This window comes from Cucurbita moschata, unplaced genomic scaffold (genome assembly GCF_002738365.1).
Source record: "Cucurbita moschata cultivar Rifu unplaced genomic scaffold, Cmos_1.0 Cmo_Scf00043, whole genome shotgun sequence".
Taxonomy (NCBI): Eukaryota; Viridiplantae; Streptophyta; class Magnoliopsida; order Cucurbitales; family Cucurbitaceae; genus Cucurbita; species Cucurbita moschata.
In genome coordinates, this window is record NW_019268559.1 from 1,711,936 (window position 1) to 1,712,227 (window position 292).

Below are 292 nucleotides of genomic sequence, written 5' to 3' on the forward strand. Positions count from 1 at the left end.
TGAGGCAGTACAAAACTCGCATCAAAATGGATACTAAATATGAAGAGGATAAATCAAAGAATGGCAGAGGAACAAACGGTTAAACAACGGGGGGCAGAGGGCAGCATGGAAATAGCTGGATTTGTAATCTAAAACCATTGCAACCTCACCTTCTCATCAACTCACTCGATTTTAAAAGGTATTGGTGATTCATTATCATCCCAACCATTCTCAATCTCAATCCATTTTCTTCCTTTTTTTTTTTTTTTTTTTTTTTTTTTTTTTTTTTTTTTTTTTTTTTTTTTTTTTTTTT

At 31.5% G+C, this 292-nt stretch overlaps 1 protein-coding gene across 3 annotated transcripts in view; it reads left to right on the forward strand.

Moving 5' to 3' along the window:
- The window catches only part of LOC111433753 (plant intracellular Ras-group-related LRR protein 4-like), a 3,617-nt gene continuing 3,325 nt past the window's right edge, over window positions 1-292 (forward strand). For all 3 annotated transcript variants that reach the window (XM_023070939.1, XM_023070940.1, XM_023070938.1), the window contains exon 1: window positions 1-178. The gene's annotated coding sequence lies outside the window, so the exon portion shown is untranslated. The remainder of the gene's footprint in view (window positions 179-292) is intronic.